At 42.7% G+C, this 13,087-nt stretch overlaps 1 protein-coding gene and 1 pseudogene across 1 annotated transcript in view; one reads left to right on the top strand and one right to left on the bottom strand.

Moving 5' to 3' along the window:
- The window catches only part of LOC124794913 (putative tyramine receptor 2), a 79,336-nt gene that overhangs the window by 29,020 nt on the left and 37,229 nt on the right, over positions 1-13,087 (top strand). The window lies entirely within an intron of this gene.
- LOC124723805 lies at positions 834-951 on the bottom strand (annotated as a pseudogene).

Raw genomic sequence — 13,087 nt, 5'->3', positions numbered from 1 at the left:
TAATTATGCAAATGCTCTAAAGCGTTTGTTTTATTATTTATTTTGTTACACTTCAATTTTAATGCTATTTGTGAAACACATGTAGACACCGATTTTTAACAAGAAAAAAGAAACTGTTCACAGGGAGCACTCTTATCATTTATGGCTGCAGTTTACTTCTCAAGATGACACACCTACTTGCCAAGTGAGCTGTAACCACTGCGTGCCAAGAGTAAAAGGATGTCTATATTTAAAGGGTGCACTTTATACCACGAGTTTGCTCATTACTAAACGAGAAAAATATTTCATAAATGTTTCTTATAACATTATTTTAGCTGTGTTCTGTGATTTTTTGGTCATAGTGCGGCCTGATGATGGTACTTTATACCGGAACCGGTAGCCAGTAGAAAACATAAAAGTGCGACAACAGACAAAAGTAAATAATATTCTGATCGCCTTGAGGATTACAACGATCCAATGTTTAAGAATTCGTACAAAATGAAACGGTGTTTTCGTCTGTGTAGTGAACTCTTTACTGAGCCACTCCCAGCTTTATTATAGAGTGCCAAAAGTCATATTTTAGTTCTATGCTGCAGCAGTGGAAATACAATCATTTTAAGGCGTGAGGTTTTGGCTTGAGTCTGGGGCATGTGCATTCCGTCTTCAGGCAACAAGTGGCCCATCGGGACCATCCGACCGCCGTGTCAATCTCAGCTATGGATGCGGGTAGGAGGGGCATGTGGTCAGCACACTGGTCTCCCGGTCGTTACGATGGTTTTCTTTGACCGCAGCCGCTACTATTCGGTCGAGTAGCTCCTCAATTGGCATCAGGAGGCTGAATGCGCCCCGAAAGATGGCAACAGCGCATGGCAGCCCGGATGGTCACCCATCCACGTGCCGGCCACGCCCAACAGCGCTTAATTTCGGTGATCTGACGAGAACCGGTGTGTTCACTGCGGCAAAGCCATTGCCCTCTGAGGCAGAAAGTTGGCCGTAATGTAAGACGTTTGGGCACAGTGCTTGGCATAGCGGTCAGGCGTAAGTTTGCCAGGTAAAGTTTGAGCGTAATGTTAGGACGTAATATTCGGGTGGGACATCTGGGTGTCAGAGCCGACTACATTAAAACGAATTGTGGCAGCGAATAAGTAGATTGTAAAGCTGCAGTTAGAATTCCCAACTCACTGGTATACGAAACTTAAGGACAAAACTAACTTACGCACGATGTGTCACTGCCAAGGAACACAGGTCGATGAGACTTGGATGATAATGCTATAGTGTATTAAAGAAAGTAAAGGAAAGAAACACGCAATGAGACTATTAGAATGATATTTATTCATACACAGTTATTGCGTTGAAGTCAGCGTAATTTATGATGGCCTTCCGGACTTTACAAAAGGCAGGAGGGATTTCAAAGTCCGGAACATGGTAGAGTGGCACTGTAGGCTGTGGGACGTGCCATCATGCTAGCCAGAAGGTTGACAGGCCGTTCTGGTGACAGAACATTCCATTTCTACACCTACGCAGTAGACAACTGCTGGATGGTTTTTGGTGATCGACTGGAACACGTCTCTCCAACGAATACCACACGCGTTCTATGCCATTCAGTCGGGGGAACGGGCAGGTCTGTCCAATCGCTGAATACCCTCTCTTTCCAAAGGGTGTTCCATCTGCGTTGTTCTAAGCAGTCGCTCATCTTCATCCCTAAAGCGCAGCTCTCCCATCGGAGGTTCGAGTCCTCCCTTCGGGCATGGGTGTGAATGTTATCCTTAGCGTAAGTTAGTTCACGTTAGATTAAGTAGTGTGTAAGCCTAGGGGCCGATTACCTCAGCAGTTTGGTTCCATAGGAAGTTACCACCACCACCCCTCATCCATAAAAATTTAATCGCCGGCCGGAGTGGCCGAGCGGTTCTAGGCGCTACAGTCTGGAACCGTGCGACTGCTATGGTCGCAGGTTCGAATCCTGCCTCGGGCATGGATGTGTGTGATGTACTTAGGTTGTTTAGGTTTAAGTAGTTCTAAGTTCTAGGAGACTCATGACCTCAGAATTTAAGTCCCATAGTGATCAGAACGATTTGAATCAACAATAAAAATGTAATCAGACCCGATTGCACCCCTGAAAAGACGCACAATAACGTTGGCCGGTGAGTTTATCGTGTTCAGTGATTTGGCAGTCAGTACGCCCATACATCATGACTTCCTCACAGTATCTCGACCATTAAAATGTTCACGTTTGGCAATCTTCTTTTGAGAATTACATGTTCCTAGCTCTCGCCAAATGAAGGTATGACTATAATCAGACTGAATCTGGTCTCATCCGGGAAGAACAAGCGACTCCGCTCCTGGTTGGTCTAGTCCCTATGCTCTTCGCACCATCGCAGACGGTGCCGCTGATGGATGGGTTTCAGAGGAACACTGGTAATCGGGCAGAGAGACCATTCAGATGCAGTCGCCTTTGGATTGTGGAGCGTGCCTTCCAGTCCCGTTAAATGTGTTTGACGTAGCACGTTTCGTCCTTCTTCCAGTTTCCGACGGTTCTTGTCATAGTGAAATTATCCAGATGTAGTCTCCGGGCCAAGTTGTGATGAAGAGTACTGCCACGGCTAGTTTATTGACTCACAGCCTTTTTCCCGCTTCTTCAAGTACTTCGTGTTTCGGGGCCAGTCCTATTTGACACAGTTGTCACGCTGAGACGCAATGTGACGCCCAGCTTCCTTTGCGCGCATGGGGGACCTCTGGCCACATGCTCACGTACTTTCATTAATTTCCATGAAGTTATTACTATATTATGTAACTTTATCTACTTCGTCCTTAAATTTTACAGAGCAGAGTACTTCAAGAGGCAGGCTTTTTTGTGCAATCTTTATTTTCTTCTAACTGAAAGTTATACCGTAAAACACTAATGTTGTGGATTACAGAAAATCTGTTACAATACTGTTTTCCAAACAAGGCAATTCTGAAGAGCAAAAGCTGCTGAACTCAGATAGTTGAGAAGTATTTACCATGTTTGTTCCAGCTGACAGTTTCATCAATATGTTCATCCAAAAATTAGGAGCGTTGTATATTATGTACTCACTCTTGTTGTGGGGATCGGCTGTGTATCCTAACACGTCCAATATACATACTGTTTCACAATACATACCAATAATGAAATAAAATTTGAGAAAATACATTCTGTTAGACAAATTAGGCGGTGTTCAAATACTCTTTATTGTCGACAAGGGTATATCCTGCTTTATGCTAGTAATGACAATAAACCGAAACAATCTTAAACCTTTAGATCACCTACCGTGCATATAATACCATAAGATGGCTTGATTATATGTGTATTTTCCGTTTGCCTACAGGGTGAAAACGAATATATAATAAGTCGAAATTGTTCTGTGTCCTAGCTCACGGTGTCAAATGTGTATCCGGAACAGGAAGGGTTTCCGAGTTTTCCTACTTCATGCCTTTGATGCTCTCAGCTTGTCGCAGTAGCCTTTCCCCGACTGCATGGCACTGTTTGCCGGTCCCTCATTTCCGCTAGCGTTTTAGCCGTCCTTTGAATATTCCAGAGGTTTCGGATGTCCATTCCGCAGTCGGTTTTGTTGCAACATCTCACAGCACCCGTTTCAGGTTGTGAGTCCTTCATTTTCGTGCTCAGGCCACTAGTGAACGCGTTCCCGGCGGTACCATATCGCACTATTGCCACTTTCGGTGCGCCTGCGATGAAAGTACCAACGTGAAAACTTTCTGCGCATAAATACTATTTCCGTACGGCATAGATAAGAAATATGCTGTTTTGCCGAGGGGAAAGATGCAAAGACATTGAAGGAGTCAGAAATGGATGTAGAACTATGTATAGAATATCTATATACAAAGCTGTTTGTCATACGAAATACACCATCATGTTTCATCGTATCGACGATTGGAATAGTTGTGGGATCTTGGGCTGCAGACTGGTCGTATGACTGAAAATATCAAACTGGAGAAGTAAGACAAAGAATGTCAGCAAACAGAAAAGTCTTTGTAATACAGATGACTCACTGAATCTAAACTGCGCAAATCTTTAATTCAGCTCAACCAAAATAGTTTATAGATACGAATTAAATAAAGTCCGATAAATGAAGACGGCCGCTGTGGCTCAGTGGTTCTACGCGCTTCAGTTTGGAACCGTGCTGCTACAACGATCACAGGCTCGATTCCTGCCTCGGCCATGGCTTTGTGTGATGTCCTTAGGTTATTTAGGTTTAAGTCTAGGGGACTGATGACCTCAGATGACATCAGTCCCATAGTGCTTGGAGCCATTTGAACCATTCGACAAATGAAAGTTGGTTGAAACTATGTCTGACGAAATACAGACAGTTGTATATGGAAGAAACCCACTCTACTACCGAATACCAGAGTAATACTAAATTGTTGTGCGGCTAAGGTCAATACCGTGAACGCATATTTTGAAATATGCTGCAATCTTAGCAAAATATGACTGTCATTGTAACTGCCAAAATTGATTTCTTCATCATGAAACACTAAATAAAATGTAGTCAGAAGTAAGAATTCCTGAATTTCTCTTTAGGTTATTCCTTTTTTTTTACCATCGTTAGTGATTGCTTTGTACTTCACATTTAATTGCTAAGTGTGACACGGACTTTCTGACAGACTTCGTATGTGACTACGTTCCATTTCCTTAGGCGTGGGAGTGTGGATGTGAGTAGGTAGCCTAAGCTCTCTCCGTTCCTTCCAGAGTCCTTCAGGGCGTCACTTACAGCCCCTTACGTTTACAGCAGCGAAGGTCATGTGGAACTTAATAATTTTATTTGAAGTAATACATCTTAGTAATAGAAAATATTTCATTTATGAGTTCTACGTAAGAAGAAAATCTCCGTTGAGGGAGTGCACGGCTCATTCTTAAAATTTTAATTGCGGTTGTAATAATACGATGTCTGCGTTACAGTGAAACAAATCCATACTTTTAGGTATTGATTCATTGAATATAACTTAAATATCTTGTGACATTTCATTCAGTACACACACTGAGGCGACAAAAGTCATGTGATACCTCCTAACATCGTGTCGCATCTCCTGCCCGGCGCAGTGCAGCAACGCATCATGGCATGGACTTACCGAGTCGTTGGAAGTCCCATGCAGAAATATTGAGCCATGATGCCGTCTACAATTGCGGAAGTGTTGCCGATGCAGGAGTTTGTACACGAACTGAACTCTTGATTATATCCCGTAAATGTAGGGCATTAGGAGTGATTTAAAATGGAATGACCATATAAAATTAATCATCGGTAAAGCAGATTCCAGACTGAGAGTCATTGGAAGAATCCTAAGGAAACGCAGTCTGAAAACAAAGGAAGTAGGTTACAGTCTACTTGTTCGCTCACTGCTTGAATACTGCTCACTGGTGTGGGATCCGTAGCAGATAGGGTTGATAAAAGAGATAGAGAAGATCCAACAGAGAGCAGCGCGCTTCGATACAGGATCATTTAGTAATTGCGAAAGCGTTACGGGAAGATAGATAAACTCCAGTGGAAGACTCTGCAAGAGAGACGCTCAGTAGCTCGGTACGGGCTTTTGTTGAAGTTTCGAGAACATACCTTCACCGAGGAGTCAAGATGTATATTGCTCCATCCTACGTATATCTCGCGAAGTGACCATGAGGATAAAATCAGAGAGATTAGAGCCCACACAGAGGCATACCGACAATCTTTCTTTCCACGAACAATACAAGACTGTAATAGAAGGAAGAACCGATAGAGGTACTAAAGGTACTCTCTGCCACACACCGTCAGGTGGCTTGCGGAGTATGGATGAAGATGTACATGTAGATGTTCGATGGGATTCATATCAAGCAATCTGGGTTGCATAATCATCTCTCGAACTGTCCAGAATGTTCTTCAAACAAATCACGTACAATTGTGGCCCGGTGACATGGCTCGTTGTCATCCATAAAAATTCCAGCGTTTGTATGGGAACAGCTGAAAATGGTCTCCAAGTAGCCGGACATAAGCATTTCCGATCAGTTATCGGGCCAGATCGATTGAACACCGTTGTGGAGCCATCACATCAAGCACAGTGCCTTGTTGACGACTTGGGTCCATGCGTTTGTAAGGTCTGCTCGACATTCGAACCCTACTGTCAACTCTGTCCTACCGAAATATGAACTCATCTGACGAGGCCACTACTTTCCAGTCGTCCAGTGTTCCATCGATATGGTCACGACTCCAAGAGAGGCGCTGCACGCAATACCGTGTTGTTAGCAAAAGCACTCGCGTCTGTCGTCTGCTGCCATAGCCCATTAACGCCACATTTCGCTGCACTGTGCTAACGGATACGTTCGTCGTACCACCCACATTGATTTCTGCCGATATTTCAAGCAGTGTTCATTATCTGTTAGCACTAACAACTCTACGCAAAGGCCGTCTCCCTCTGTCATTAAGACCGTCGACCGCTGCGTTATTCGTGGTGAGAGGTACTGCCTGAAATTAGGTAATCTTGGCACACCCTTGACATTTTGCATTTCGAAATATTGAATTCCCTAACGATTTCCGAAATGAAATACGCATATGTCTATTTCCAACTACCACTCCGCGTTCGAAGTCTGTTTGTTTTCCTCGTGGGGTCCTAATCACGTATGGTACCTTTTCACACGAATTACTTGAGTACAAATGACAGTTACGCAATGCACTGCTTTTCTATACCTTTTGTACGCGATACTACCACCATCTGCATATGTGACTTTTGTCATCTCAGTGTACATTTGCAAAGTATACGTGACGCTAAAGTATCGTACGAAAAGAATCCTTGTGTATCGCTACAGTGTTCCGTATTTCAAACATGCGGAAGACATCTGAGGAATGAAGAAACATATCGCAAGAATCGTAAGTCCGACCCACTTTTAGAGTCAAGTGATTTTGGTTTATTTTCGAGAACCGATATTTAGACGTATGTTTTTCATTTTTATTCACTTTACCTCCATTCAGTGTGTAATACTCGCTCACGTGTACGCGCACAGAATGAATTCATCTGGCTCCTTACCGTTTTGTTCTGCAGGTATGCAAAGCTTTAAGTCTGTCACATAGCATAACAGCCAAGGGAAGACAGTGCTACCATTATATAGTCAACGCACTTGCGCTCCAAGTTTACCTTACTGGAATCAAACAGTAATACGCTAAATGTAACCAGCGTCAGAACTTAATAAAAACAACAGTTTAACAGAAATGTCAGTTTTCTTCTACCATAACAGGTAGAGGAACAATAGTGATCTACATGTATCAGAGCCACTACTAACAAATATCTTCGCGATGGGCGCTGTTTTTAGTGACACGATGTGGACTTCATAAACGTGTTTCCAGCTGCGTTACAATTTAATTTTCCCAGAGACTTAAAGACTTATACCTCCTTTTCTACAATCCGGTCATTGTCAATGCATTGAACGAAGACAGCAATCAGTCCTGAGATGCTGTACTTCGAACACACTAGTCAAACAGTTCTGACACTTCAGAACGAAAGAGTGCTTACACCACCTGGGATTTTGTGAATGCGGTCGGCCGCTGCTGATGCAGCAAGTCACCTTCATCATACTATACGTAGGATACGGATGTCCGATTGATTGCTTACTTACCTAAGACGCTATATCCGGAAATGGATCTTACACAGCATAACAGGCAACGGGAGACAGCGCTACCAACATATTCCAAACCCACTTGTATCCCAAGTTTACCTTACACGAATCAAATAGTGATATTCTAACTTAAACCCACGTTAAGAGTTAATAGAAACAAACTTAAAACAAAAACAGTTTAACAAAAAGGTCAGTTTTCTTCTATCATAAAACGTAGAAGGACGACAGACGTCTACATATACCAGAGTCAATAATAACACATTACTTTTTCGGTATTAATATGATTTGTAACTGTAGGCGAACGAAGTTACATCTAACAGTCATTCTCATAACTGTACTAAGATCCCGATAATTTTTACTTTTTGTTACTAATCGTCTAAAGATAGACTATAACGAAAGCCTCTAAAATTCCCTTGGATTAAGGACACGTCTCAGAATCCACACTCGGGCTTTCTGGTATAGTCGAGTCGATCCACAACCCGAGAGGGCTTTCACCGATTCATCTGTACGCACAGGCACGTTAAACCGTTCGGCCACTCCAGCGCATGACTGAAGCTGCGAGTCTCAATCTCGAAGTGCCGCAACACATGCTGTCCACTGGAGAAAGTTTCTCTGTTGATGCCCTTGTCACAAAAGAGCCAACACGTGCTGCACCTGTACGCTTGCTGGGCTCGTACCAGAAGCACTTATTTGTTTTCGGAACAGACAATAGTGCTCCTGCTTTACACTGTATCGAGTCACTAGGGGCCACGGATTCCACAATTTACGGAGTTTTGTCAGCTATTAGGACTGCGACAGCAGTTTAGACTGGCAGGTCCATCGTATTGTGTCGAATTTGAAGATTATATTGTAACTACCTACTCCACTAGATTTAACACTTGCAATAGTCGTGGCAATTTAAGTATTAAATTAAATGTAGGACAAATGTAACTTAATATGTAATTGATGAAAATTGCCTAGATACATAATTAATTTAATAAAATGGTTCAAATGGCTCTGAGCACTATGGGACTTAATATCTGTGGTCATCAGTCCCCTAGAACTTAGAACTACGTAAACCTAATTAACCTAAGGACATCATCACACACATCCATGTTCGAGGCAGGATTCGAACCTGCGACCGTAGCGGTCACGCGGTCCTAGACTGAAGCGCGTAGGACCGCACGGCCACACCGGCCGGCAATTAATATAATAGCCTACCGGGCGTCGTACATTAACAATACTTTCAACTGTGCCCAAGGAGAAGTAGACCCTTCAGTTACAGGGTTCAGGGGTTATTACTCTTGTTAAATGTGATTTTAGTGTGCACAAGTAATACGTAAACGATTTTGTAATTTCTGAAGTTCGACTATGAAACTTCAGCCCTTTCCTTTTGTATTAATCCCTCACATCACTATCCGAAGTTGTTACAGCACTGCAAGACCTAAGTCGAAACAAGGCTCTGGGATTTGGCGATATTCTGTCACAACTAACGACAGCCTTCGGAGAGGCAGCGACGACAAAACTCTACCATCTCGTGTGGAAGATGCATGAGACTACCCAAATACACCCTGATTTCTAGACGAATATAAGAACTCCAATTCCAAAGAAAGCAGGTGCTGACAGTTCTGAATATTACCGAACTATCAGTTTCATTAGTCACAGTTGCAAAATACTAAGACGAATTCTTTATAGAAGAACGGAAAAACTGATAGAAACCGAGTTGATACAAGATCACTTTGGATTCCAGATAAATGTAGGAACACTCGTCGCAATGCTGACCCTATGGCTTATCTTAGAAGAAAGGTTAAGGAAAGGCAACGGCCGGCAGCTGTGGACGAGCGGTTCTAGGCGCGTCAGTCCTGAACCACGCTGCAGCTACGGTCGCAGGTTCGAATCCTGCCTCGGGCATGGATGTGTGTGATGTTCTTATCTTAGTTAGGTTTAAGTAGTTCTAAGTTCTAGGGGACTGATGACCTCCGATGTTAAGTCCCATAGTGTTCAGGGCCATTTGAACCATTTTTGAAAGGCAACCATACGTTTATAGCATTTGTAAATTTTGAGGTAACTTTGACAATATTGACTGGAACACTCTTTTTGCAATTCTGAAGGTACCAGGGGTAAATATAGGAAGAAGAAAGCAGTGCAGTAACCAAAGGGCAGTTATAAGAGTTGAGGGACATGAAATGGAAGCAGTGGTTGAGAAGGGAGTGAGAGACGATTGTAGTGTATCTCAAGTGTTATTCAATCTGTACCTTGAGCAAGCAGTAAAGGAAACAGCGAGAATAAATAAAAACTTTAAGCAATTCTTTTACTGCAGTCATGCACTGCTATTGAATTGCACCACGATGAATAAGGCCGCATCAGATTTATGATACAGCTCAAGAGGTCTAATTCATCATGGTAAAAAATTTAGAGGTGTGCCGATGACATTGTAATTCTGTCAGAGACAGCGAAGGACTTGAAGAGCAGTTGGACAGAATGGGCAATGTCTTGAAAGGAAGTTTAATATGACCATCAACAAATGAAAAACAAGGATAATGTAAAGTAGGTAAATTAAACCAGGCGACGCTGGTAGAATTAGTTTAGGAAGCAAGACACTTAACGGGTAGAATTAGAAACAAGACACTTAACGGAGTAGATGAGTTTTGTTATTTCGGTAGCAGAATAACTGACGAAGACCGAAATAGAGAGGAAGAAAATGTAGACGGGCAACTGCAAGAAAAGTGTGTCTGAATAAAAGGAATTTGTCAACATCGAATACATGTTTAAGTGTTAGCAAGTCTTTCCTGAAAGTATTTGCATGGAGTAGCCATGTATGGAAGTGAAACATCGTTGATAAACTTTTAGACAAGATGAGATAGAAGCTTTTGAAATGTGATGCTACAGAAGAATATTGAAGAATAGGTGAGTAGACCACGTGACTAGTGAGCAGGAATTGAATACAATCGGGAAGAAAAGAAATTTGAGGTGCAACCTGACTACAAGAGGGGGGGAGGGAGGGGGCGGTTGATGGAACACGTTCTGAGACATCAAGCGATTACCAATTTTATTGGAGGGAAATGTGAGGAGTAAAAATTGTAACGTGAGACCAAGAGATGAATACAGTAGCTATTCCGAGATGCTGAATATCGTACAGGATATAGTAGGATGGAGAGCTGAATCAAACCAACATTCGGACTAAAGACAACAACAACAACAAATGTTTCAAATGGTTCTTAGCACTATGGGACTTAACATCTGAGGCCATCAGTCGCCTAGACTTAGAACTACTTAAACCTAACTAACCCAAGGATATCACACACATCCACGCCCGAGGTAGGATTCGAACCTGCGACCGTAATAGCAGTGCGGTTCCGGACTGAACCGCCTAGAACCGCTCGGCCACAGCGGCCAGCCAACAACAACAACAACAACAATAACATCACTATAAACAACTACTAATGCTGATAATTGATTACCAACTTTTATAGCCATACGTAACCACTGAGAAGTCGAGATTGTTTGTTTTTTCTTAAAGAATGGGAGTCGAATGTTAGCATTTTTAGGGGCAGTACTAACACATACGAGTGTACTGTGTTAAAAATGTAAGTTTATTTATAAAGTTATACCGGATGATATGCAAGTAGTCAACAAACAGAATAATCCGACGTTCATGTCGTGCCCATATCTTGTATTTCTGTCTGCTTCTTACTATGTTTTTATCATCAGAAAAAAACGAATATGTGTTTCTTATAATACTGAAGGTTCGGAAACTTTATGACCAAGTTAACGTCTTGTTTCGTGACCCCAAAAAAATGTAAGTGAGAAGAAAGGAAATTTACGCAACAGGGAATAACACTGAAGAGCCAAAGAAGCTGTCTAGTATCGTGTAGGACCCCTGCGAGCATGCATAGGTGCGGCCCACGACGTGGCACGGACTCGACTGATGTCTGAAGTAGTGATGGAGGGAACTGACATCATGAATCCTGAAGGCTATTCATAAATCCGTAAGAGTACGAGTTGATGGACATCCGTTCTGAACAGCACCTTGTAAGACATCCCAGATATTCTCAATAATCGGGCGAGTTTTGTAGCCAGCAGAAGTGTTCAAACTCTGAAAAGTATTCCTGGAGCCAATCTGTAGCAATTCTGGGCGTGTGGGGTGTCGCACTGTACTGCTGGAATTGCCAAAGCCTGTCGCAATGTACAATGGCCATCAATCGATGCAGATGGGCAGACAGGATATTTACGTACGTGTCACCTGACAGAGTAGTGTCTAGACGTGTCAGGGGTCCCAATATAACTCTAGCAGCACTTGCCCCACTTCATTACAGAGCTTTCACCAGCTTGTAAGTCCACTGCTGACGTGCAGGGTCCATGGATTCATGAGGATTTCTCTGTATCCGTACCCGTCCATTCCCTCGATACAATATGAAACGAGACTCGTCCGACCAGGCAACTTGTTTCCAGTCATCAACAGTACTCGTTGGTCCCGTTCTTGCAGGATGTTTTTCCGGCCGCAGCGATGTCAGAGATTTGATGTTTTGCCGGATTCCTGATATTCACGGTATACTTGTGAAATGGTAGTACGGGAAGACCCCCTCTTCGTCGCTATCTCTGAGACGCTGTGTCCCATCGCTCGTGCGCCGACTGTAGTACTACGTTCAGATTCACTTGAATCTTGATAACCTACCATGTAACAATTGCGCCGTACACTTGTTGTGATATATAGGCGTCGACAACCGCAGCACCGTATTCTGCCTGTTTACATATCTCTGCATTTGGGTACGCAAGCCTATACCAGTGTCTTTGGCGCTTTGGTCTATACAGAAACAAACGAATTTCATGAACACATAATGATTTTTTAAATTTATTGTTTTTCGATAATGACACAAAAACTAAATTTTGTGAGTAAGTAAAACAGTTTTCATTTCATAGGACCGTGCCACTGTCACGGTCCTATCGAAACCGACTTCATCCTAGTAGATAGTGGCACCATATCATCATCTTTAACGTGATTCCTGGAAAACCGTGGTGCCCAGCGTTTCGCGCTTAGCATTTCTAGAGATATAAGAGGTCTTCTGGTGCGAATTAAAATATTTTCCTAGGGTTAGAATCGAGCCCTAGACCTTTGACAGGGTAAAATAGAACCAGTGCAGCCGACAAGACAGCACTTACCTAACGTCGTTTTGGGATATCGCAGTGACCAGAAGTGGACCTCTATACACCCGAATGAAAAAATCTGTTGCAGGGGTACTGCTTGTATGCATTTTTCTGGAATGTAATCAGGTGCCTTATCGATTGTACTTATCGAACATCTTTAGTGGTGACGAGATATGGAGCCTTCACAAAAAATCAATTTATTGTTTAACCCTAACAAAAATACTTCTGAAGCAAAGGTTTGTGTAAATCCTGCGAAGGTATTGTTATGTATCCAATAGCACATTGTATACTACACTGTTAACAAGGGTCTGTGGATCGCTGCTGGCATTTATTGGCAACAACTAAGACACCTTTCGGTTTCTAAGTAAGGAAAAT

Source organism: Schistocerca piceifrons, chromosome 1 (genome assembly GCF_021461385.2).
Source record: "Schistocerca piceifrons isolate TAMUIC-IGC-003096 chromosome 1, iqSchPice1.1, whole genome shotgun sequence".
In the NCBI taxonomy this organism is placed as follows: Eukaryota; Metazoa; Arthropoda; class Insecta; order Orthoptera; family Acrididae; genus Schistocerca; species Schistocerca piceifrons.
Note: the sequence above shows the minus strand (reverse complement) of the source record. Positions and strands in the feature narration are given on the sequence as shown.